The sequence below is a fragment of the Octopus bimaculoides genome, chromosome 15 (assembly GCF_001194135.2).
Source record: "Octopus bimaculoides isolate UCB-OBI-ISO-001 chromosome 15, ASM119413v2, whole genome shotgun sequence".
Taxonomy (NCBI): domain Eukaryota; kingdom Metazoa; phylum Mollusca; class Cephalopoda; order Octopoda; family Octopodidae; genus Octopus; species Octopus bimaculoides.
The window spans coordinates 34,581,924-34,594,889 of NC_068995.1; the positions used below are offsets into that span (position 1 = coordinate 34,581,924).

General features: G+C 34.0%; 1 protein-coding gene across 4 annotated transcripts in view; it reads left to right on the forward strand.

The window, feature by feature from the left end:
- LOC106867458 (probable G-protein coupled receptor 139) overlaps positions 1–12,966 on the forward strand; it is a 403,898-nt gene that overhangs the window by 67,960 nt on the left and 322,972 nt on the right. Inside the window, exon 2 of one of the 4 annotated variants that reach the window (XM_052973246.1) lies at positions 207–314. The exons of the other annotated variants lie outside the window; for them this stretch is intronic. The gene's annotated coding sequence lies outside the window, so the exon portion shown is untranslated. The remainder of the gene's footprint in view (positions 1–206; positions 315–12,966) is intronic. 4 annotated transcript variants of the gene reach the window in all.

The following is a 12,966-nucleotide window of genomic DNA, read 5'->3' on the forward strand; positions in this document are numbered from 1 at the left end:
GCGTGTGTGTGTGTGTGTGTGTGTGTGTGTATGTCTATTTATTTATATCTGAAGCACACAATGCAACTATGCCCGTGTTGAATGGAGTAAATATCAATTTTATGTTAACGTCCTTCTTTGATCAGGAAAAAAAATAATCTTCATTGTTCTTCACGATATCGTTATATTCACAATTGCATTTGATGTGTTTTTCTCTTTTTCTTTAGATTACATTTTGGCAGTTTTTCTCGCTAATGTATAATATTAAATTATCGATAAGAAATCTTTCTTCTTCATATGGGATATTTACTCAGGTTCATGAGAATCTGGTTGAGGTGAGTTACAATTTAGATAATCCACTCTAAACCTGTACACTAAGTTAACGTAAATGGATACGCATCCAGATTATTTTCATTTGCCAACTGATGATAGCGGAATGGTCTTCGTAATGTATCTGATTAGATATATACATGAAAAATAGATATATATATACGTGAAGGATCGTTTCATTTCCTCGTTTAGCAAGTCTAGAGCATCTAGTTAGTAGTACTTGAGATGTAATAGTAGGCAAGTACATCACATTTCGAATTTATAGTGAAATGCTTGTACTACAATGATAAGGTGTTTTACAAATTACTATGAATTCTCAATCGGTGAGCTCTAATAAAATATAGAATATCATCGAAACCACGATAACTTCTGGGATATTGTCTTAACCGTATATTTCCACTGATTTCTCTCTATCAAGCTGTCTCTGTATCCCTAAGTGTATACCTTATATATCTATATAGCTAAATACGTATGTACGGGTATGTGTACATTTATGTGTGTGTGTGTGTGTGTGTGTGTGTGTACATCAGAAAATAGAAATGCAATCATTACAGGCGCATACAAGAAAAGTTACAAACGCAGCGCGCGCGGAAACAAATACGCGAACAGACTCACACGCACACACACGCACACACACGCACACAAACACACACGCACACAAACACACACGCACGTAAACAATTCAAACATACAAAGACACACCCACTTACACCTCCAGAAGCATACACAACTCCACGACCGAATAAAGAGTTACCGTTGAAAGGAAATAATCGTAAACATTTACATTTTATTGTATATTTCACTAATTTAAGAGATGCCGCTAATATTTCGTTTTATTATTGCCTCTTCTTGTTGCTTAAACTCGAAATATATGTATTCAGGTTGAAGTATTTCTGATCTATTATTACGAGAATACCAAATAATAACGAACATATAAACAACGCGCAAGCCTTCTTCAAGGCTGCAAAGCAACACAATATTTATGAGAATCCGTGTTTCAGGATATTATCTCAATAAACTGTAGAATTTCTCTAAGCTATAGATATACAACTATCTAAGATGTATTTATTAAAACAGAAACGAAATCATGTGAATATTACCATAATGCAGATGACATAATATCTAAAAATAATATTTTTTTTTATCAGTAGAACATAGTTTTCGCAACATAGAAACGTAAACTCCTAGCAACTAAACTATGAAACTAAAATGGCTGTATACCGAAATTGTCGTGATAGGCATAGCTGTGCAGTGAATTACAGAGAAATATTTGATGACAAATTAATAGCGACCAACTAGTAGTGATTTATTATGTTGACTTGAATACTGAATATTGGTGAATATTTCGAAGATCAGGAGGAGTTTTGTTTTTCTTCATATAAATTTACAGAAATCTGGTCTGTAGAGCAAGCGGCTAACTCAAGTCTACTGAATATTATATAGTAGTAACGGCTGGTGTTATAAATGCTGTAGGAGGACTAAAAGTAAACAAAAGACTTTCTACGACTATGGAGATATATATGAACTTGATTTGTTGTTAGTCGATAGTAAAAAAATAGTCTGCAAGTGATAATATTTTAGTGAGTCTCAATTAGAGTGTTATAAGCCCGTTGGGTATCATTTTACAGAATATAATTTATTACGCAAGTCTCACTCCCCATCCTATCTTCACTGGAGAGGGCTGATTTAACAAGAAAGAATATTTCGTTGATTCGTTGTTAGTATTTCAGATTTTAAGAGTAGTGAAGTTATTTGATTATTATTGATGTTTTTTATAGCTAAACTTTGAATTCTCTATAAATCAGATCGGATGCCAATTCTCGTCAAATGAAGTTCTTCGTCTGCTAAGAAAGTAGCTGATATGGTAGCTAAATAATTATCTAAAAGAAAAAGAAGTGCTGTACTTAAACCAGATTACATTAAAAAGTAGTTATTCAAAATTTTGATTATAAATTATTTGTATTTCAATTTCATCACACGATTTATGTCGTTCCTTTTCAGATCATTACTAAGAACCAAACATAGTCATTGAGCCAATGATGCGGCAAGGAAAGAACATACTTATATATGTTCTTATATTTATGGAAGTTTTATATTAAGAAAGCATATTTATGCGTCTATCTCAGTCCTTGCCGAACAACTCCAAGCTCAAAACACCCTCATTTCTCTTCAGGCATAGGGCAGCTCCAATTGTAATATCCAGTTGTACTTTTAAAGGCGATTAGGTGTTATATGATAGAAATTTGGCAGCTATTTACTAGCAGATCGAACGGTAATATAAGGGCTCTCCTGTTCGCTTGAATGTGTGCGTATTGAAGAAGTACGTTGTATTTCAACCTCATTTCTATATTTGAAAGTTTCTTAATTCTTTAATCATTATTTACCAAAGTATCTTTCGACATTTATCCCGTCTCATTTGAGGCCCTGCTTTAGCCCTGCCTCCCAGCTCTACAAGAGACATGGATGCACGCTATACTCTCAAGAATATTTTGTTACTCACCTGGAAAACGACTATCTCCGTATCGGTTCATCAGTCGGGTTTGGATTTCGGATCAGCGAACGATACCAATATAATTGCAGGTCTACATTAAACTTTTACAATTTCAACCTCAGGGTTGTTCTCTTTGTATTTCAACCTCAGGCTGTTCCCTTTGTATAGCAGCAACAATGATATCGTCGTCTCACGTAATTTGGACGCCGCTGGGTTTTAGTAGTAACTGGAGCCGACGAGGCTAGACTGTGTGGACGCAAAAGATCAAATAGCATCACAGTTTTTCTTGTTCCGAGGCGGCAAATCTAACATTTTGGAGACATCTTTCATCCTAGATAATGCAAACTGGGGGAGTGGTCATCAGCACTACGTTTCATCGTCCGACGGCAGGAAACCGCAAGTTGACAAAATAGAAGCTATTCTCCGATAGGTTTCTTTTAGAACCTTTAACAATCGAAGCATCTGGCGTTTTTGAACATCAAACCACCTCCTATTCTTGTAGCTGGCAATCCAGGTATGTTATGTGTCAGCATGATAAAAATATATACAAAAATTCAAGATGCGAGCAAAATCAAAGTAGATAGCCCTCTTTTAAAGGTATCAATAATTGACTATCCTTGCTCCACTGCACTTCACAATAAACATCTTCTCATGATGTTTTGTGTCATCATTTTTTATTTCATTAATCACAGGACTTCTTGATCAGGGCCGCCTGTAGCTAAATGTCAACAATGAAATCTTGCATCGACATCAGCTACACTCTCTATTCCGTTACGCACTTTCTTTTCATGAATAGCCTATCATTCCATTCCGCCAATATCGCATTCACATGAGAATATGCATTGTGCCATTAGCAGTTTAATTCGTTATCTTCTTACCATGCATCACTCTGGTACGAACCCTTCACTGCTACACTCGTGCACTCATTCTCACACATTCTCTCAATCACTTAAATGTCCTTTTCACACACACGCGTGCATACGCGTGCGTTCTCATACTCACTTTCACATATGAACTTCCAAACATTTTTTTTTTTGGTACACATAAATACTGAGCTACAATCGCTATAGCCTCCTCTATATTTTATTTGTAAAGAAGTTTCAACATTAGCCACTTACTGAGCGTGTTGTCCCAACACACCACCTTCCTTCCCACCTGTGCTACCCATGCTGGTCTCTTATGAACATACGTTTGTTTTATTTATATATAATTTTCCCCCTTTTCGTCTTCTATCTGTTGACAAAGGATCAACTGTCCGAAACATCGACATCTTTTTCTATCCTTCAGAGTATAATGCCTTGCCGTTGTACATCTTTTCATCGCTTTTTCGAGTTTACCTCGCTTTACTTGTAATTTACTTTTAGGTTTATACCAAGTGGGCATTCTGCATTGTAGAAGGTGTTGAGAGGGCTCAGCAGTTTTAGGGCAGAGTCTATACACTGTCAGCAGGCGGCTGTTAGAGTGAATACTGGCTTGTGGATAAGCTTGGCTAGATGTTGTCGCTGTTGGCATTCTGTCGATTATGACGACGAGGGTTCCAGTTGATCCGATCAACGAAACAGCCTGCTCGTGAAATTAACGTGCAAGTGGCTGAGCACTCCACACACACATGTTCTCGGGGATATTCAGCGTGACATAGAGTGACAAGGTTGGCCCATTGAATTACAGGAACAACAGAAACAGGAAGTAAGAGTGAGAGAAAGTTGTGGTGAAAGAGTACAGCAGGGTTCGCCACCATCCCCTGCCGGAGCCTCGTGGAGCTTTAGGTGTTTTCGTTCAATAAACACTCACAACGCCCGGTCTGGGAATCGAAACCACGATCCTATGACCGCGAGTCCGCTACCCTAACCACTGGGCCATTGCGCCTCCACTGGCTAGATGTATGCGTGCTTTAACGGCCATGACTAAATAATCGTTGTTATGCTGATGACATCTGCCGATCGTTACCTATCTGCTGAGTTCCAATGATAGAGCGTTAAGTTAGTCGAGACTTATGTGAGTTTTACCTAGATGCCAGCAACAAAACGAACTAGATCGTAGCAACCAGCATGGAACTAGATCAGCTTACCATACGACACTAAGTATCTGAACTCCATTGGGGCTCAAACAAGAAAGTGTTTATGGAGTGACTGTATCCTCAGTGAAAGTATCAGATTGAAACTTCTTTGACCAGTAGCTTTGTGTGGGTATGAAGGAGGGACCCAAGAGTTGATGATACTGATTGACTGAAACTATTGGTGACGATATGTGATAAGCTAACGCTTTGCAGTTGTTGGGTAGCCCACCGAACGAACGATTTAATTCTGGTGGAGGTGTGAACAAAGTTGGTGACGCCGATAGCTGCAATATTTTGGCCTCGTTCTTAGGGCTCAGAACCTCTGTACTCACACCTCCGGAAGTTGGGTGTTGAAAAATGGGTTCGTGAGAAACAAAGATAATAAAAAAGAATGACACCTAGGAGTGGGAGGCGAGCACCCTGGAGGCCTTTACAGTTGAGTCTGAGGCTCTAGGCCTTCAGCTTTGAGAATGAGGAATCGACCGACCGAAATGTACACTAGAATGAAGCATATATTAGTTTGATTAACTGTTATTTATTCTTGTTGTTATCGTCGGATGTACTCCTTCTCCTCCTCCTCCTCCTCCTCCTACTACTACTACTACTACAACTACTACTACTACTACTACTACTACTACTACTACTACTACTACTACTACTACTACTACTACTCAGCTTTCATCTCGAGGTTTCCCTACGAATACAACTTCTCCCGCGATGGATTGCATCCTACTTTTCCATGAATATTTGAGGAGAAAGTGGTTCAATGTTTACCAACATAACTGGATTCTCATTGACTTATTTCCATATTCTAGACTGACTTCTACTCAGCTCTGTAAGGTCACTGAAAATATTAAGTTCTTACTGTATTCTTACATTTAGATAATATGCCATTAGTGAATGCTGCAATTTAGTTGATGTTTTACTATGTAACTTTGGTCATAAACCTGTGTCCTGATGTGGTAGCCATATTTCCTTGACTAGTGCAGCAATGACTTGTTCTGCAAGGACGAATTTATAATTTTTGGTCGTTTATTGACATATATTTGAGTGACATGGCATTTGTAGTTGATATTGTATTAGTGTTATTGTTGTTTTCATTTATTGTTACTGATTGTAAGTTAGAATTTGTAAAAGCAGATGATGCATAAATATTTCGCCAAACCGTCACTGTAATACAGTTGTAGGAAGTTGACTTCTCGTACAAATGTAATGTCCAGAGGCTAATTCCTAATGTTGCAATATCCATTATCCTCTTGTCCAAAAAAAAAAATAAGAACGCTGGTCAAGTTACAATATATCATTTAATAATTCTATAAACATTTATAGCTTTTTTCAAAGTGGTACATATACTAGTAAAATATGTACGTGTTTTTAGACTTTTTACGTCGCGTTTGTTAGTAGCTGTATTCATGCTGTAGCAGGCTAAACGTCAAGGGACTTAGACCTAACACATTCATATGATATGCTTTAGAAATAATTTTCAGTTGCTAGCATGCGTTATTGTCAAGAAGTAATTATTGCCCAGTAGGAAACTTGGATCAATATTATATATTTTTTCGGTAGAATAAACGAATTACAACCGTAGACTAGGATTAACATATTATCGGGATAGATAGGATTAACACTAATCGGGATAAAATATTCTTTGTTGTTGTTATTTTCTCAGTTAAACTAAATTACTAGCATATTTGAAAGAGCTCTGAGCTTCACAAATCTAGGTTGAATGTGGTGTTCATTTCTGAGTATAAAATAATTATCTTAACTGAACAGCTGTCAAGTACTGAAGTTGAATTAATCCTAAAATGTTTGGCTTTCTACCGAAGTTACAAATTACTAACATAAATTATCTCACAATCGAATTTTGCAGTTTATTTTTTCTTGGAGTAAGAAAAAAAACTAGCATCGGATAGTAAAACTATTGCTTGCGTTTATTTAAACAATGTTACACTGATACATAAAGTAAATTTAGACATGAATGAAGAATAAATAAAATGTAAGGGCTGAACGTATCTGGTGTTGCTTGGTTATATAAATAACATTGCAAACTTTATATCAGTAATCATAAAAATCTTAGTTTTATTTCTGCGATATCAAAGAAACATCTTGAATCTGAATTTCTTTGCGATCACAGAAAATATGTGTAGTTTAAGAGGTATATTTCAGGCAAAAATATTTTCTGAAAGTTAGTTCTGAAGTTTTCACGTGACAATTTGTTGGCTGCATATGCAAATATCAAAGAGAATTGTATAAAATGCTAAAAAGTCTTGAGGAGCAGGGAATATTGGGTGTAGAGTAGCCCTTTCTACTGGAATTAGTTGTAGCAATCCGAGTGGAGTTATTAAGTCAAATTCTGAACACTGTTCCTTCTTAGAAGCATATTAATAACTCGCATTGTTCTGATGAGCTAGGTAACAAAGCACCGAGTCAATGTAACATGATACTAGATATTAAACACCATACAAAACACTCTAAGTAATATTTTTCTAGCTAACAATAGAATTAGTTTTTAAAAGTTAATATTCAGACATTGTATTGACAAAATGATATGTTGCAAAATGTGTTAAATCTATGCTTTGGCAATTTTAACAAAATTGGCAAGTTTAGCGTTAGTGTTATTAATGGTGTGGTTGACAAAATAGGCAAATAGAAATAGTTTACTTAGATACAGAATGCACACCAAAATAATTATTTGAAAACGAAGACTAAATTTTTATCATGAATTACAAATAAAAGATTACAATAAAATGAATGAGCGTCCATGTAATCATTTCTGCTTCCGTGTAATTATTCTTCAGAATGAGATATATTGAATTAAAAGTTTGTACTGGGTGAACCAATGATAGCTTCAACAATTTTGTTTTTGAAACATTTGTGCTTCGAATATTGATAATATAATTAGAGCAGCTGCATTGTTCCCATTGCTATTGTTATTGGTTACTTTTTCTTTCTGTTAAATATTTATATTTTTTATACTTTAATGGAGATAATAGCATTGCCAACTTTATAGCGTTTTTTTTTTACTTTCTTAGTGTGTTGTGTATTTTTACTAAAATATATTCTCATTTCATCAATCCCAATTTCATGTTTTGAGAATATTTACCTCAGGTACATTTCAATATGGCTCTCAGAATTTCTTCAATGAGCAAGTATCTGTATTGTATTCAGTATTCGTATAAGATATGCATGTGGGGATAAAACAGAATACGGTTGTGTAAGGTAATTTTCTTTTATCGAATATTTCCAAATATCTCTAAAAGCTATTTTATACATATTCTTACATACGTACATACACCCGCATATATATACACTTACACACATATATACATATATATATAAATATGCGCACTTACACACATATATACATATATATATATATATATACATGCACACTTACATAAATATATATGTATGCACACTTACATACATATATACGTATATATATGCACACTTATACACAAAGTTATTCACAAATATATTGATTGACATAGATGTAATGTTCACACACACACACACACACACACACACACACACACACTCTCTCTCTCTCTCACACACACACACACACACACACACTCACACACACACACACATACACACACAAACACACACATACATTGGTCATACTGGACCATTGTCTTTATCAGACATGCTGTGTGGGTAAGTAAATATGCAAAACGCGCAGTTAAATATATACAGGCCTTGTGATATTGTCTGAAAGACGAGACTCTCTCACCCCCCACCCCGGCCCCTAAAAGTAAATCTGTAATCCATGATGAGATATCAAGCATGATTGAAGATTTTCAGAGGTAAAAAAGGACTGCGAACGTTTGTGGGACAAAATGCAAATGATATATCATTAACAAACCTGGAAGACCACTGAAAGAATCACTACATATATTAGGTTCTAATAACCCTCTTAGGCTTGGTTTAGATGTGAACACCATATAGGAGCCTTTAGATAAGAATGGAAGAATATCATGTTTAACATCCCCAAATAGTTCATAGCTCCTCATCCTAATATTTAACAGTCTAACAAAGTCAATGGCTGGAGAGTATAAGTGTTGGTCAAGTGTTAAGTCTTGCAGTTTATATGGTGGGCCTTACAAGAAAGAATATAACTAACTTACTAAACGTTTAAGTGGAATGTTGAGAAAATTACCCTGGTATGGACAACAGATGATAATAATCAACGCTTATGGATTAAATAAAGGACTCTTCGCCAAATTCCGAGAATGATATCTTATACGATGTGCGCCTGAAGAAGGCCGGAGAGTAGAAGGACAGAAATGTTTTGAAAATAACAACCCTAAAGAAGATACAAGTCCGAATATTGTAGTGTATTATAATTATAAGTCGTGTTTGAGAAATTCTGTCAAAGTGACAAATATTCCTTTCCTGTCTGTATTACCTAAATTTTTACAATACAGTTTATTAATTTTTTTTCTTATATTATGCCGTATGTTCCCTTCTTTGACATTATTTCAACAATTATTTTACTCCCACTTCATTTTAGAACATTTTTTTTTGTTATATCCAATTGTAATTGAGGCTGCTTATGTAATTTCAATTTGCTATATTTTATCCCGTCTGACTCAATTCACAAAGCTTAGAATACATTACTATTTAATATTAATGAAATTTTTCAATATTAGTCGTCTAGATTTTATTAACATGATTTATTCTCCACTATGTTTTATTTTGTAACATTAACTATTAATATTAATGTAGTTCGCAATATTAGTCCAACATTTTATTCTGTTTGTTTCGCTTAACCGTTGTATTAATCTGTCTTAAAACAATACATTATACATATCTTCTCAGAACGGCCAATGGATTCCAATCATTAAACCTCAACTTTGATACCACTTCTACTTCTCAGTTAAACCTCAATTACGCCTCTTTGCCCAACCAAATCTATTCGCCACTTCAGCTAATACTATTGATTCTCTACCGTCATATATTCATTGTCACATCGTTTATGAATGATTTTAAGTGTACTTAAATTTTTCCTAGCTCATTCTTCTCATCATATCGTATTCCATTTTACTGATACTATCCGTAACAGTCTTATATATCTTAGTTTACTTTTAATCCTTTTAATTCACTTAAGACCGGCTTCAGCAACAACACAATCTATCCATCATTCCAAATTTCAATACACCATATTCCATTTAAGCTTTAACTAAAACTCGCCATATTCCCGTACAATTTTCATTTATCTTTTAATATCTTTGCATTGTTTATATTTTTATTTCAACTTCAACGGTGATTCCGAGGGTTTATAAACTTATCCCCACCCCTTTGCGATCTGTTAAGTGTTGTTATAACTCTTACATACTGTAACTTACCTATCGCTTCCTATACATAAGCATTTTTATTTACTTCAGTGTAGAACTACTCTCTTCTTTAAAGTAGTTTAGAAGTGGTTTTCTAACACCTGCTCCTCTCAATTTAATTTACAAGTGTTGATCTCTCCCCGCCCGCAGTGAATTCTTTATCTTAAATTTATCATTTCACTCTTTGATAAGTTTGCTTTGAAATAAAACAAAGAAGCTATTTATAAGAGGTTTCTCGATTAAAAATCAATATTCCAAACTTACACTTCATGTAATGAATACTTTGAAATTTTGCCTAACTGATATTTTAAAATAAGTATGTATGTATATTATGTGCTTATGAATGTATGTGTATATATTTATGTATATAAGCATGTATAATACTTACATACATACATATATATACATACGTACATACATATTTATATATATATGTGTGTGTGTGTGTGTGGTGTGTGTGGATATACATGCAAACACATCACACATATATACATATCGAAACACACATAGCACACGTATACAGTACATATACAAACACACACATATATAACATACATATACAAACGCACACGAATTATAGCTGAATACTGGTTTTATGACTGAATCAACCGTTGAAATGTCTAGCAGAAATTTCCTTAAGAGTCGAATGTTAACGAATGGTTGATGAGGTCAGTTCAGATAGAAATATTTAAAATCGCAAAAATAAACAAGCATTTGTAAAATGAAGCATTTAAGAAGCCCATTAGTAAAACTCAACCTATATTCGAAAAGGAATTATGGGATAGGGAAACACGGTTATGTGAGTTATCTCGCAGTTTCCTGTTTAAAATATATTTAAATTCTGTCTAAAAATATTAAGTAAAGTTTAAGTCTGTATCCTCTTGTTAATAATATTTTTCTTAAAGACGCCAGGAGAAATAAATTTTACCCTTTAAAATGGTTATGTTTACACACTTTAGTTTTCATTAGAATAATTCAAGAATCTTATGATACTTAAGAAAAAAATTTAGGACCAAAATATTAGTAACTAGGTACATATTAAAAGCTATTAAGATCTACATTTCTACATTTTCCACAATAATTGCTTATAGAACACATTAGCTTATAGACACACACACACACACACACACACACACACACATACACACACACACACACACACACACAACACATACATTGTATGTGTGTGTATGGATGTATGTATGTATATATGTACACACACTTTTTAAAAGGGAGGGAGAGAGCGGAAAACAAATGAGATATTAAAAATCTAATTGGTTCAGCTCTAATATTAAACGTTAAATTCATCTCATAATGTTATTTTGTTGCGTATAAAGAAAAAAATACTGTTACTCCATCTCATATTAGTGGTCTGGACTATACTATAGAAATTAAAAGAAAGCAAATATTGTTAGGAGATATCTGACATGTTACCTTATTTTCATTGATTTCTTTTTCATTATTCTTACATTTATTTCGGTTTCAGACTAAATTATTTATGAAGTTCTAATTTTGGTCACACAGAAAATTAACATTGCTGATGATAACACAAGTGTGCAAACTATGTGGGTGTGTATGTAGGTCAAATTATGATGATGGTTTCCATTACCAGATTGCTGTGCGTTGTGTTCTGAAGCAAAACACTTCATCTCACCTTGCTTCAGTCACCTCGGCTGTAAATAGATAACTATGCGATGGACTGGACTTAATTTCAGAGGAAGAATGTTGGCCTGCTCGCCTAGACAGCGGAGTGGGATAATTCGAAAGTTACAACAATATGAGGAAGTGCATTGTATATAACAAAATTCGATATTCTGGTCAGTACGGTGATATATATCTGTCTCTTCATTCTGGTCTCTATTATGATAAGTTAAGCATTATTCTGCTAAATATTAATATGCTTTGTAGACCCTTACTAACGTCATGTTGATTTAAGAGAATCGATCTTCTGACAATTATGAATGGGAGCTGATCGATTCCAATTATAATTAACGTTCTCCTTATAAATTCAATATTCAATTTTCAGTACAATTCAGTGAATATAATCAGTGATAAGAGCGAATTTAGTGATAAAATCATTTTACCTTTCAAATCTGATTCACAAACTACAGCAATAATAACATTAGTAATTTACGCTAGTTCCTCCATAATACTAAAACGATATTTTGTTTGCTTTCATAAAATAATAATAAATTCCCATTTCTATATCCGAAGAGTCTTCCATGTATATGCCATTTCTCAAAATACCAACATAAGAAAATAAAGAATAAAATCGAAAATGATTTCTGTTGAAATGGAAAATGTTTGTGCGCTGGGGACGAACACTTCAGAACACAAAAGCTGTTACTTTTACAATTACATATTTCCATGTCCTTCGAAAATTTCAATATAGTGTACTAGTTTTTACGACATGAAGGAAATGAAGCAATTTCTATTCTGTATTGTGGCCTTGGACGAATCATTTAACTTGCCGTGAGATTGTTCGACTTTATTCTCGTGTTTGGAAAGTATTATTCTAAGCCATAGGAAGTAAACATTTAACAAAAATGCGGAACATAGTAAAACTGTGATGTAATATAGAATCATAAAAGAAGCTTTTGTCCAATGAAAAGTTTACTCTTCGTCACAGACCTCTCCCTCATGTATATAAAGGGCTTGGTAAAAATTATTAATTGTTGATTTATTAATAAATTAATAAATTGATAAACCTTTACCCTTTTAATTTGTATATGCTTATATATATATATATATATATATATATATATATATAT